This window comes from Nyctereutes procyonoides, unplaced genomic scaffold (assembly GCF_905146905.1).
Source record: "Nyctereutes procyonoides isolate TBG_1078 unplaced genomic scaffold, NYPRO_anot_genome, whole genome shotgun sequence".
In the NCBI taxonomy this organism is placed as follows: Eukaryota; Metazoa; Chordata; class Mammalia; order Carnivora; family Canidae; genus Nyctereutes; species Nyctereutes procyonoides.
This window is the reverse complement of record NW_026575021.1, coordinates 9333714-9347278: the sequence shown is the minus strand read 5'-3', so window position 1 is coordinate 9347278 and position 13565 is coordinate 9333714. Positions and strand designations below refer to the sequence as shown.

The window sequence follows — 13565 nt, the reverse complement described above, 5'->3', positions numbered from 1 at the left end:
TCGGTATTTTTTTTTAAGTTTTTTTTTTTTAAATAGTCACAGAGAGAGAAAGAGAGAGAGGCAGAGACATAGGCAGAGGGAGAAGCAGGCTCCATGTACCGGGAGCCCAATGTGGGATTCGATCCCGGGTCTCCAGGATCGCGCCCTGGGCCAAAGGCAGGCGCCAAACCGCTGCACCACCCAGGGATCCCAAAGTGTAGGTATTTGTCACTGAAGGCAGGACCAACCCGCTAGAGTGACATAAAGACTAAATTTGAGAACATCTGAAGGCCTTGGCTGGAAAGGTCATAAAGCATCTGAAGCCAGACTTCATGGGGTTCAAACAACAGATCCAGAATACTTGAAATTGACCCATTTTGAAATAGTTTTTGGTCCCCTCATGCCTGCTGACCTCTCTAAACCTTCCATTCCTAGGCCGGGTGAGCATTATGGAGCATTGAGTGAACAATTCAATATGTTGACTAGTTCTATGTAGGAACTATTGCAGCATGACATCAACAGGTGATAGAAATACGGTCTTCACTGACTAACAAGCCTTGCCATACCTTTCTACCAGGAGATGGAGTACACATCGAAGTTTGTAGAAGAAACCGTGCGTCATCATCTCGCTGGGAAGGCTTTAGAGGCTTTAGGAAATACTGTTAACCGTCTACACTTTGATCAAAATAAAAATCTTCCAGAATCTTCCAGGAGACCCACCAAGCTAGGTCCAGAGATCATCACCCCTATAACAATTAGAAGGCCGTCCGTATGAGTGACATCAAGTTGAGGATTTCCAGAGCCTACCCAGGCTCCAGAAGCAGATGACACCATGAAGTAGGCAGCTTTGTCCAAGATCTTGAATCAAGAATATTGTCTTCATTTATCTTCCCGTGAAACCTTTCTCCCTGACCTGGAAAATTCTCTGACCTAGAGATTTAAAAAATAAATGAATTATTTAATTAATTAAAAATCCTCTTTTATTTACAGAAAGATTGGCTGGAGGTTGCTTGTCTTAACCTATGTTTCCTCTGTCCCTCCACTGTGGGCTCCCTTTCAAACTATGTCTTGCTTCAACTCATGCTTGTTGCTTTTTTCAGCAGTTCTAGCACAACCCCATTACCCACTCCCACCACTCTTCCAAATCCTGGCTCCTTAGCTGATTTATCTGATTGCTGGTTATATCATTGCTTAGATCATGCACAGGGACCCGAACTAGTTTCTGTTCTTGCCTGTGCCAGTGCCTGGTGGACACATTCTGGACTGTGGGTGTATAAAAGGGAACGGTATCCACAAACAAAAGGACAGAATCACTACTTCCTCCTATTGTCGAATAATTTGGCATTGGGAATCTTCTACAGAGGCTCAAGGTCTATTATTTACTTAAGTGGAGCTTTGGGAGGGAGATTTTACTCTTGGATCGAAAATAAAAAGGGCACCAGACCCCCTCCTAGGTAACCTATCAAAACAACACCGTAATCAAACACTACGGTTTGATTTCACAGATGGTACCTTCAGACCTTCCATACATGTTGTAAACGAGTCCAAGACTGACTCTTACGATGTAAATGTTTGCCTAGTCACTGGCCAATATTCCTGGTCTTCAGGCCACACAAGTGGGACCTGGAATAGCTCAGCCTGCCCCCTGCTTGGTGTGCCCCATACCCAAGACTACATAGGAGTGGACCAAAATTCTGGAATGACCTCGTTAGATAATAACACCTATCTCTGTAGCTGCCAAAATCAAACCAAAGGTGTTCTATACCAGATATTTCACAACCTGCTTTGTTCTTTCAGGCTGACAGGCACGTGGTAAATGGAGACGTGTAGATGCCAACATGACTAATGACAGATCATGATGGACATCAGATGCCAGCCTGGTGGGTCACATGTTCCACTCTGACCTTTGTCCATGAACGACTCTGGTCTTTTTATCTTATGTGGTAATATAGTATTTAAGGAGCTCCCCCCTAAATGGCCAGGGCCATGTGGACTTGGCCACCTGGCACCTGCCCTCCCCCAGGACTCCCATTTCCAATGCTAGTCCAATCACAAATGCACACTCTTCGATACATAAAGTAGCAACACATAGACGCACCCAACCAGACATCGTAGACAGTCTACCCATTTTTCACAACACCAATCCATTAAGGACCCTTTTTCCAGGTTTGGAAACTTCCCATTTAGAAGCAACAACTCTAAACATTTCCAAAGTAACAGAACAAGGATTCACTGCCACCGAATCCTTTTCCCTGGGAGGTCGTAAAGACTACTTTACTTACACTGAACATCTGAATAAACAGCAGCTGCGGAAGGAGGCCAACTTTCAACCTCTCTTTGATGAGTAAAGCAGACTTTTCTGAGAATTCAGCTGTCAGACTCCCTCTCTGAGGGAGCCTTTTGCAAGGGAGGAGCTGAGTTGGTACCGGGACATCCCAAAGAACTGTATGAATACTCCTATCTGCACCTTCCGTACTTTCCCACTGAAGTCTTCATACTGCCCCCAACCCCATTAAGCTGGCAGATAAAACCTTATTCCGGGCTCTTCCATCAGCTGCCCTTTGCAGCCTACTCCCTACTATCTTTGTATATACATACAGAATAAACTTTCCTATTAATCTGTTCATCCACAGGCTCCCAACCGCGTGAACCTAAGATCTTGTATGTTTTGTAACTGAAGACTCTATTTCCCTTCAGGAGAAAGCCATACACCATTTAAGCTGGGAGGGTTCAGGGTGCTCTCCTGATAACCCATGTGCATTTATTCTCCTAACGGGCAAGTTCATCTGGTATGAGGTGTAGCCATCCGATCCCACGTGGGCAGCAGCAGAAGTAGGATTGTAGGGACAAGATAGCATTTATTGAGCATGTCTCCTGCCCAGTCCAATGGTGAGGTCCCTATATTCTTCTGTTGAATCCTTCCCATTTGGCAGGTGAATAAACCCAGAGGGTAGACAGCTTGCTAAAGATTCTATCATTACAAAAAACAAGAGCGAGATGCAGAGCAGGGTGTCTGGTGTGCTGTCTTTCATAAGGCAGAGGAAATAAAGGGTATATGCCTATGGGTGGGTAGTTTTTTGCTTTGGAAATAGACCATTCAGGAAGGGGAAACCAGAAGCTAATGAAAGGGATTAAGTATAGGGACACCTGGGTGACCCAGCCGTTTAGTGCCTGCCTTTGACCCAGGGAACGATCCTGGAGTCCTGGGATCGAGTCCCGCGTCAGTCTCCCGGCATGGAGCCTGCTTCTCTCTCTGCCTGTGTCTCTGCCTCTCTCTCTCTCTGTTTCTCTCTATCATGAGTAAATAAATAGATAAATCTTTAAAAAAAATGGAAGTCAAGTATAAACAAACCAATGAGCATTTTAGCAAATTGACAACTTATTCATATGGAAAAACCAGTTCTTTGAAGTTTTGCAAAAGAGCCCCCCAGTAATTCTGGGTACATGCTTTGAGATGGGATCATTGTCCATCGTAATGTTGTCAAAGGCCTGAAGAAACAGACCCGTCCAGGGGTACAGAGCATAATAACACCTCCTGAGCAGAAGTCCTAGGCCCGTTGCCTTCCTGTGTCTGTTAAACAAAATGTGGCTAAAGTCTTGGCATTGAAACTAGAGAAGCCATTAAAGTAGGCCTGCAGCTTTCAGTACTGATGTACGTGGATCATAGGTAGATGAGGGAGGCAGGGCGCCATATATTAGCCTGGCAGAGATACAAAGCCCTTGAGGGAAAATGTTAGGAAAAGGAATCTAGAGTCACGAGAACCTCAATTTTCTTTTGTAAAATGGAAATAAACAGTACAGGGTAGGGCCAGTACTGCTTACTAATTTTTTTGGCCATAAAAATGCATCTTACTAATTTCATGTTATGAAAAGGTTGATAGCCACAGGCCCTTGGATTCAGTGCTCATGGTCACTGCTAAAGAGGTTTAAGACAAACTTGATTATTTGTTGTGTGCCTGTTGTCTGTTCCCTGCTAGCATGGAAGCTTCACAGAGACCAATGTATTTGTTGAATCACAATGAAGAGAGTTGGGGGAAAGATGAAGAATGCAGGTCAGGTCCTCAAGGTTGACCATGGGCATTGCTCAGCTCCATGTAAGACAGAGTTCGCCTATAGCCAATACGAATATCTGGCAGGTTTGCACTTTTGCATTGAGTAAATTTGAAAACTTTTGAATAAAATTGATTGTAAGATTTTGGAGTTCTGTTCTGGCTTGCCTTGCTTCCCTTCAAATGTGCAGGTACATCAGAAACCTCATACATACAGGCAAATATATTTATTGAGCCCATAATTCCACAATGTCAAGTACCAACAAAGTGATGAGGAAAGTGAAATGAGAGTGCAGTCGGAATGTTAGAGAACGTCTGTTGGGAGGATGAAGTCTTATCAAACAGCCTCTGTGCTTTTGAAATATGTCAATCCCCACAATGTTGGGTTAAGGGATAAGATGCTTTTCTGCTTCTATATGTAAAGTTTGCAAGGGATGGAAAGTCCTAGGAAATAGTTGCAGTTTTACCAATGATGGTCACAAAGACCTTTTTTATGTTTGAAACTTACAGAATATATATCTTTGTCATTATTTGAGAGAACACAATACATTGGTTGGGAAAAGAGTTTATTTATTAGCCAGCTCAAAAGGCTCATCGGATGTTTTAGCCGTTCACTGAATTATTTATCAACCTTTAACAAGACTCCTTGAAAAGATGCAGCAAATCAAGGGCCATCGTAATCAATCCTGTTAGAATTAAGAGTCGTCCTTGGGATCATTGTTAACAGTGGTAAATGATTTGAACATCTTAACCTACAAATAGGATGAAGATGGCTCTCCAAAAAGCATTGTTTTTAAGTGTTTGGTTCACAAATTGATACCATTTTAGAAGTTTTGGTATGATGAATGGAAAACAGCAAAAATGAAATATTATGCAAATGTCCTGTTTCTCATTAAGGTTTAACTCCTAAAAATTATAGCATTCAACAGTAGATACTGCTTGTTGCAGTTATTACCGTGGTTTTTAAATGGTGATTTCTTACTTCTACATTTTATTTTATTTTATTTTATTTATTTATTTATTTATTTTTTTACTTCTACATTTATTACTTTAAATTCTACCCTAAGGAGGGCAGCCTGGGTGGCTCAGCGGTTTAGCGCCGCCTTCAGTCCAGGGTGTGATCTTGGAGTCCCAGGATCGAGTCCTACATCGGGCTCCCTGCAGGGAGCCTATTTCTCCCTCTGCCTGTGTGTCTGCCTCTCTCTCTCTTCTCTCATGAATACATAAGTAATATCTTTAAAAAATATTCTACTGTAAGGAAAATTCATGTCAATCATTTTTATCAGTATGGACTCATAGATATACATATTATCCTTTGGCTATAATGCAATGCTATCATTTTTACTCTTGCTCAAATTGTGCCAGCTTTGGCCTCTGAGAGCTCTTCAAAGACGGCTCCTGTATCCTTTTGATACATTCCCATCCTTTGTTTTGTTTTATGTCTAACACTTCCTTTCTGGAACATCAAGATGCTCCAGCCTCATCTTATATTTTTCTTGCCCAGCCTTATAGCCAGTCATTTTCCAAGGAACCACGGTTCCTTTTACTGATAATGTTATTTAGAGACCAAAATCAGGGCACCAAATGTGCTTATTGCCACTGCTACTAGGGTGTCCACCCTGGGTGGACAAAGCCAGGAAATCTGTGCACATGAATCCGTGTATACACTGGTACCTCTATTTCTATGTCTACATATAGTAAAACAAATTAGTTCATACTGATTTCCCCAACTCATGATGCAGAGAACAAAGGCAAAAGAAATATAGAACAAATAAAACTTCCTTACAACTTACAGTCCATTGACAAGTCCTTGAGACAAGCAGAGTGACCTTCCCCAATGAGTTTAGCTGCTCGATGTTAATACTTTGCTAGAGGCAGAAGGCAACCTTAGCCTGAGATTAGCCCAACCTCCAGGATCCTATAAAAATCCCTTTGAAAAACCTCCTTTATTTCTGCCCCCCAATATTTATTTCAGCAATCATCCTCCAAGCATATGGCCCACTGATACACATCTGAAGGGTCTCATGATTAAGGTTTTACTAAACAGTAATAAATGATCTTTTCCTAACAGCAGCTAGTCCCTCAGGGTCCTGGAAACCTTGTTTCCAAATTCCTTAGAGACATACACCATCCCTAACCCCCTCCCAGCTTGAAAGTATATAATGGGCCACTCTTCACAACCCCTTATGGCTCTTTCTGCCCACGGCCGTCCCTGTGGTATAATAAAACCACCTCTTTGCACCAAAGACATCTCAAGAATTCTTTATTGACCATTGCTCCCAAATCCCAACTTTTCACATCAATCTATATATTTTTTTTCTGAAACAATGAACTTTTTTATCATACATGTATAGGTGTATGATATATATATATATCATAAATGTGTTGGTATATAGATACCTCCTTAAAAGCTGATCCATCACTGGAACCTAGATAATCTATGTACATAATGGAAGTGACCAAGAAAACCATTTAAATTACTTAAAGGAAATAAAGTCAATCCCTCACTCAATTCTAAATTTACATAGATGGACTGCTAGGGAATGAATACTTTCTACTCTGATCACTTTCTACTCTGATCAAATGTTTAAAAAAAAACATTTTAGGGGCGCCTGGGTGGCTCAGTCGGTTAAGTGTCTGCCTTCCGCTCAGGTCATGATCCCAGGGTCCTGGGATAGAGCCCCACATCGGACTCCCTACTCATGCTCTCGCACTCTGTCAAATAAATAAATAAAATATTTAAAAATAATAAAATAACATTTTAAAACCTGAAACCAGTATACATATATATTATACGTGTGTGTGTGATCAAACCTAATTGTCTTTTTTTTAAAAAAGATTTTATTTATTTATTCATGAGAAACACAGAGAAAGAGAAGCAGAGACACAGGCAGAGGGAGAAGCAGGCTCCATGCTGGGGAACCCGACGTGGAACTCGATCCCAGGACCTCAGGATCACCCCCTGAGCTGAAGGCAGCCACTCAACCACTGAGCCACCCAGGCGTCCCTGTATTTTTTTTTTTTTAATGTTTGTTTTTCTGCATTGTAGTCACATTAAGCCAGCCTTCAGAAATATTGGAGTAATTGGACCATGTATGATGGGGCATTTAAAACTTCATTCTCTGGCTGAATAATTCCAGTGCAAGTGTATCATGATGCAGCACTTTACCTTTTCCATACCTTGTGTCTTCCTAACGAGGAATTTCTACAAAGACATTCAACCAATCTTAGCTTGATATGATAAAATTCAATATTGCTAACATTCTTTTCTCTTCCCTTCTTTCCCTCCGTTACCATCACCTGGGCAAGCGCCCCCCCCCCACCTGACCAGGCTTTCCCCCACCCCACGCCCTGCTGCCGCCAACCATCCACCTGCTCCTAGCCTGCACCTGCACCTGCACCTGCACCTGCACCAGAGCATTGCTGGAATCTGATGCTTCAGTGAGGTGCCAGGTCTCACTAAGTTCACAGCCTCAAATCCAAAACTGGCCTTTAACCTTGCCCAGCAATTCTATAGCTTTGCTCTCCTGAACACCTGCATTCTACTTTCTCTCCTTCCTTTTCCTCAGAATTCTCTTATACTCTCCTCCCAAACAAACGCACATTCCCGTTTGATGACTTTGCCTCATACTTCAGTGGAGAAGTAGAAGAAATCAGACCTACAGGCTCCCAGCCCACCCCAGCTTACCCCCGTGGTTACCTACACTCTGCCTTCCTTCTGTTGCCATGGGGCACCCTTCAACCCGTCAATGTCGGCACCTCACTTTCTTCCCTCAACCCTCTCCCTTGACACTTCTGTCCCCCCGTGAGATTGTTCTCATCAAGGACACTGATGCCCTCCACCTTGCCGAGTCCGTGGTCCTATGACGTTCTTAACAGATCTCCATTCTTGACAGCTGGCCACTTCCTCTTTTCAAACGTTCCCTGAATCACACGATGATGCTTCATTTCATGCGTCAACTTGACTGGGCCGCAGGGTGACCAGATATTTGGTTGGATATTATTCTGGGTGCTCCTGGGAGCATGTTTTGGGGAAGATTAACATTTAAATGAGTGAACTGAGTAAAGTAGATTTTTCTCCCCAATGTGGTGGGCCTCAACCAATCAGTTGAAGGCCTGAATGGAACAAAGGGGCCTGACCCTTCCCTGAGCAAGAATTTTTCCCGCCTGACTGCCTTCAAGTTGGGACATCAGCTTTTTTCTTGCCTTCAGACTTGAACTGAAATACCAGATCTTCCTGGGTCTCAAGCCTGCAGGCCCTCAGATGGGAACTCCATGATCAGCCCATCTGGTTCTTCTCAAGCCTTTGGACTTGGACTGAAACCAAACCATCAGCTTTCCTTGATCTCCGATTTGGCAACTCACTACAGATTTGGGGGCTGGCTGGGCTCTGTAACCATGTGAGCCAATTCCTGTAATAAATCTCTGTGTGTGTTTTCTATAGGTTTGTTTTTCTGGAGAACCCTAACCAATGCACATACTCTCCTGGTTTTTCTCCACTTCCATTAGGTACTCCTTGGCCGAATCCTCCTCTACTCCATCTCTAAGTGTTGATGTGTTCCAGGTGTGGTTCTAGGCCCTCTGTTACTCTCTGTGTACATAATGACCTCCACCAGTGTCCTAACGCTGGCAATGTGGCTTTACATAGTACCTATGTGCCAATCATTCCCAAATCTGTATCTCATACCCTGATTTCTCCACTGAACTCCAAACTCATCTATTCGTACTTACTTGTCATCTCTCTTTTTTTAAAAAGATTTTATTTATTTATTTATTCATGGGACACACAGAGAGAGAGGTAGACATAGGCAGAGGAAGAAGCAGGCTCCATGCAGGAAGCCCAATGTGGGACTCGATCCCGGGACTCAGGGATCACACCCTGATCCAAAGGCAGACGCTCAACTGCTGAGCCACCCAGGCGTCTCTACTTGTCACCTCTTGCTGGGTGTTTCATAGGCATCTCTATACGGCCAAAATTTAATTTCCAATTACTTCCCCAAACGTGTTCCTTCTCCAGTTTTCCTCTGTGCAGTGCATAATGACTCTACCCACCCAGCTATTCATGCCAGAAGCCAGATGGTCTTCCACTATGGGCACACTGAGGAGATATTGTCAGTTCGGTTCCAGACCATTGCAATAAAGTGAATATGGCAATAAAGCAAATCAAATGAATTTTCTGGTTGCCCAATGCATATAAAAGTTATGTTTACATGGTGCTGTAGTCTACTAATTGTGTGATAAGTGTCATGTCTAAAAAAGGGTACATGCCTTCATTTAAAAATAATTCTTTGGCAAAAAGTGTTAACCATCATCTGAGCTTTCAGTGAATCATCACTTCTCAGCCTTTTGGCTAAGATCAGGTGAGCTTTTGATTGAAAATTTTAATATGATCCTTTTGGGGCACCTGGGCAGCTCAGTTGGTTAAGCATCTGACTCTTGATTTCAGCTCCGGTCATGACCTCAGGGTCGGGAGACAAGAGTCCCAAAACAAGTCCCGTGGCAGGCTCCATACTCAGTGGGGAGTCTGCTTGAGATTTTCTCCCTCTCCCTCAGGCCCCCTACTCATGTATGTACATGCTTTCTCCCTCTCTCCCAATAATAATAAAATAATAATAATAATAATAGGGGCCCCTGGGTGCCTCAGCAGTTGAGCATCTGCCTTTGGCTCAGGTCATGATCCCGGGTTCCAGGATCGAGTCCCTCTTCAGGCTCCCTGTGGGGAGCCTGCTTCTCCCTCTGCCTGTGTCTCTGCCTCTTTCTCTGTGTCTCTCATGAATAAATAAAATCTTTTAAAAAATGAAATAAAAATGATCCTTTTGTAACCCTGTTTCTTTTCATCTAGTTAAATAATCTCTTGCTTATTTACTCATCTATTCATTTGGCAAACATTTGTTGAGTACTTACTAGGTGCTAGCCATTGTTCTAGGCCCTGGATACACCACACTGAATAAGACAGACATAAGAGAGGAAAAACCAACAACAACAAAAAAATCACACTTCAAAAAAGTAAAAATAAAAACGGAGTGATGTGATTGTGAGTAGCTGGCAGGCTACCCTATAGGCAGCAGAACAATTAAGTGAAGCCTCCGATAAGCTACTGTCTTGCAGTTTTATCAGCATCTTTACAGACCTTTGCTGGGAATACATTTCCTTACTGTAAGATGGGAATGATAATAATAATAAAATCTATCTTACTGGGGCTTTGTGAGATATTGTGAGTTTTGCACATAAAGTGTCAAAAAATGCCTGACATATTAAGAAAACAAGTTATAAATGTTAGTTTTTATTATTACTTTAAACTGGGGTCTCAGAGATTTCTTGGAGGAAGAAACATTTAAATTGAGGCCTAAAGGGCAAAAAGGACCCAGCCTTTGGGAAATGGGGGCCAGGAGGAGTGTTCTAGCCGAGGAAACAGGTGGTACAAAGGTTTGGGTGAGGCAGTTCGGGCACTGAAGCTGGGTGGGAGGTGAGTGATCGTGTGTCCTGTAAGTCTGACTAGGGATGTGAGTTTTATTTAAATGCTTTGAAAAAGCAATGATCCTTTAAAAAAGGATGACTCTGGGGCACCTGGGTGGCTCAATGGTTGAGCATCTGCCTCCGGCTCAGGGTGTGATCCTGGAGACCGGGGATCGAGTCCCAAGTCGGGCTCCCTGCGTGGAGCCTGCTTCTCCCTCTGCCTGTGTCTCTGCCTCTTTCTCTCTCTATGTCTCTCCTGAATAAATAAATTTAAAAATAAATAAATAACAAAGGATCACTCAGGGATCCCTGGGTGGCGCAGCGGTTGGGCGCCCACCTTTGGCCCAGGGCACGATCCTGGAGACCCGGGATCGAATCCCACGTCGGGCTCCCGGCGCATGGAGCCTGCTTCTCCCTCTGCCTGTGTCTCTGCCTCTCTCTCTCTCTCTCTCTCTCTGTGTGACTATCATAAATAAAAGTTAAAAAAAATTAAAAAAAAAAAAGGATCACTCAGTCTGTTTTGCAGAGAATGGTGTTTTAGGAAGGAAAGGATGGAAGCAGAGACCAGCTGGAGAAGGGGCTACTTCAGAGGTCAGTGTGAGAGATTTTGCCATCAGGATAGTATAGTAAAAGTGTGGATAAAAAGAAGTGATCTATTTGTGTCCTACTTGAATTTTGAGCCTCCTGTTCTGCTATGGTGTTTTCATTTTCTATTTTACAGATATTTTTTCTTTTTTTTTTTCTTAGAGAGTGAAAGAGAATGTGGGTGAGGGGGGCAGGGGGAGGGACCAAGGGAGAGAGGGAGAATCCCAAGCAGGCTTCACACCCAGCATAGAGCCCAATACGGGGCTCCATCCCAGGATTCTGAGATCATGACCTGAGCCACAGTCAAAATTCAGATGCTTCCCTGACTGAACCACCCAGGTGTACCCATTTTGCAGATCTTTAAAGTTGTGCTATATAGTCAGACATTCCAGGCCTTTTCTATGGAGTTCATCAGAGCAGAGAAAAATGGACTTTTCTTCTGCAGATGTGTTTCAAAAATTGTTTGCTAATAATTCTCCGTGAATTTAAGCTTTTCTATTTAATTTCTTATCTATGGACTATTTATTTTTCAAATTTCTGATCAATTATCAAAATACATTCATTAGGGTTTTTTTTTTAAATCTTTTTAACTTTGAAAAATCTTAAAAAGCCAAGTTCTATTTCTTTTTAAAATTCGAGGGGGATCCCTGGGTGGCTCAGCGGTTTAGCACCTGCCTTTGGCCCAGGACAGCGATCCTGGAGTCCCGGGATCGAGTCCCGCATCAGGATCCCGGCATGGAGCCTGCTTCTCCCTCTGCCTGTGTCTCTGCCTATCTCTCTCTCTCTATGTCTATCATAAATAAATAAATAAATCTTTAAAAAAAAAATTCGAGTTGTGTCTCTTTCTGGATAATTATTCACTAAAGGGGAATTCTCCTATCCCACTACTATTCTGAACTTTCTCCGGAATAGGTTGTCAAAGCCACTAACAGCCCTCCTCTCCTCTTTTGGATATTCTTTTGTATTCTAACCCATTTGTTTTTCCATATGAATTGTAAAAACACTTTACATTTAGCATTTCTGTATATTTAATTGGCACTGCAGGAAAACTTAAAGATTGCATAACTTATACACAGGTATGCAATTATCAATTAAATAGAGAAAACAGACATAAAAAAGTATTTAGTATAAGGTTTCAGAACTTCTTTCTTACATACCCAGTCATCCAGCGTTTATTCCATCTGCCTCCATCCTTTATGCCTGTAAACTCACTCTATTTAAGAATATTGCTATAGCTCTCCATCTATGCAATTCCTCTTTCAAAAGACTTTTGGTAATAAAGCTAAAAGCTAGCACTGAAATGATACTTCCTATGTAGCAGGGACTGTTTTAAGCACTTTACATTTTTAACTCCTGTCATTTTCTCAACTCTGTGAGGTAGGCGCTATTATTATCCAGTGTTACAGATGGAAGAACTAACACACAGAAAGTTAAATAACTTCCCAATTCCTACAGCTACTAAGGGTGGAAGCCAGGATTAGCACGGGGCAGCCTTCTCTACAGGCCAATCTCTCAAGTACTACCCAATATGGTTTGTAACCACACAAATAAATACACGCCGCATCTTTTGTTGTTTTAAGTATTTTATAGCTTTGTGACTGCTAAAAATTAGATCTCTTATTTTTCAGCTGGTTAGGACTGGTTGTCCAAGGATCTTATTGACTTTTTATCTATTTTTATTCCGATTAGGCTATTTTTAGATCTCCAGGATATTTTTAAGCTAATTCCTTTGGATTTTCTAGGAATATCACTTGCATCACTGCGAATAATGGTGCTTTCCTCTCTCTGTGTTTAAAGACATTAACATGGAATTTCCAAAGCAATATCATATCATTGTGTCAGTGAGAATAAATCTTTAGGCCTGAAGTTAAAGAGTTCCATTATGGATCAAATTGCATAAAAGCGTTTTTTTTTTGTTTTGTTTTGTTTTGTTTTTTAATTTTTTTTAATTTATTTTATGATAGTCACACACACACACACAGAGAGAGAGAGAGGCAGAGACACAGGCAGAGGGAGAAGCAGGCTCCATGCACCGGGAGCCCGACGTGGGATTCGATCCCGGGTCTCCAGGATCGCGCCCTGGGCCAAAGGCAGGCGCCAAACCGCTTCGCCACCCAGGGATCCCTGTTTTTTTTTTTTTTTTTTTTTTTAAACATACTTGAATAATTCATCTTGTCTCCAATAGGAGCAAACATTCCCTTAATAATAATAAGTAGATCTAAGATTTCCCTCCCACTCAAGCTTGAATTATAAATGCAATACTTTGGCTTAGCAGATCTTGACAATATAAAAATGACTTTAATTCGGCTAAGTGGGGTTTGAAGGTAGAGGAAACCTGAGTGTGATTTAGAGATTGTATGGAAAGGAAACGAGCTTTAGATGAAGCAATGTTTACTAGTGAACTGTTCAGGGCACCGGTTCTCAAGCGTGGCTGCACATTGGAATCAAATGCTAAAATTTTCAAAAGATACTGATTCCTGGGTTCCATTCCCAGAT

General features: G+C 42.2%; 1 long non-coding RNA gene across 2 annotated transcripts in view; it reads right to left on the bottom strand.

Moving 5' to 3' along the window:
- The window catches only part of LOC129519784 (uncharacterized), a 62902-nt gene that overhangs the window by 32890 nt on the left and 16447 nt on the right, over positions 1-13565 (bottom strand). For both annotated transcript variants that reach the window (XR_008666444.1, XR_008666445.1), the window contains one exon: positions 546-909. This is a non-coding gene — a long non-coding RNA (uncharacterized LOC129519784). The remainder of the gene's footprint in view (positions 1-545; positions 910-13565) is intronic.